The sequence below is a fragment of the Arachis duranensis genome, chromosome 9 (assembly GCF_000817695.3).
Source record: "Arachis duranensis cultivar V14167 chromosome 9, aradu.V14167.gnm2.J7QH, whole genome shotgun sequence".
Classification (NCBI taxonomy): domain Eukaryota; kingdom Viridiplantae; phylum Streptophyta; class Magnoliopsida; order Fabales; family Fabaceae; genus Arachis; species Arachis duranensis.
In genome coordinates, this window is record NC_029780.3 from 30,415,819 (window position 1) to 30,416,894 (window position 1,076).

Sequence of the window (1,076 nt, forward strand, 5' to 3'; positions counted from 1 at the left end):
TTCGTTTAGACGAAGAAACAAAGAAATTAACTGCTTTTACTTGCCCAACAAAAGAATCAACAAGTGTGTTGCTCTATGAATGGAATGTTTTACTATTTGGATTAAAACAAACCCCAGGTATCTATCAAAGATTTATGGAAGAAAATCTAAAGGAGTTAAATGAATTTATCTTAGTTTACATTGATGATATACTAATTTTTACAAAACAGGATAAAGAAGATCATCTTCAAAAATTATTAATAGTTTTAGAAAGATGTAAAGAAAAAGGATTAGTTCTTAGCAAAAAGAAAGCAAGAATAGCAAAACAAGAAATAGAGTTTCTCGGATTAATTCTATCCACTCAAGGAAAGCTAAAACTTCAACCAAATGTTCTAGAAAAGGTAAACCTATTTCCTAATAAAATAGAAGATAGAAAATAATTACAAAAATTTTTAGGGTGTATAAATTATATTTCTGATCAAGGATTTTTAAAGAATATAACAGAATACACTAAAAGATTATTTCCAAAAATAAGTACAAAAAAAATATGGAAATGGGATGAAAAAGATAGTATGCAAATTCAAAGAATCAAAGAATTATGTAAAAAACTTCCAGAACTTTACATTCCAGAAGAAAATGACTACTTAATAGTAGAAACAGATGCTTCAGACATAACCTGGTCAGGATGTCTAAAAGCTAAGAAAGCTATAAAAAGTTTGGAACAAGAAAAAGAATCACTAGATTCTAAATATTCCCTAAAGGAATTACTTTGCAGATATATTTCAGGGACTTTTACTCCAACAGAACAGAGATATACTACTCATGAAAGGGAAACTCTAGCAGCAATTAAATCTCTTAAGAAATGGAAAATTGATTTACTACCCAGAGAATTTACATTAAGGACAGATTCAAGCTACCTAACAGGTTTATACGATATAATTTAAAAGTTGATTATAATCACGTACGATTGGTAAGATGGCAATTATTTTTATTACAATATCCAATAAAAATTGAATATATTAAAGGTGACAAAAATGTTATTGCAGATACATTAACAAGAGAATAGAGTTCGTCTACAACGCATTAGATCAAGAAAT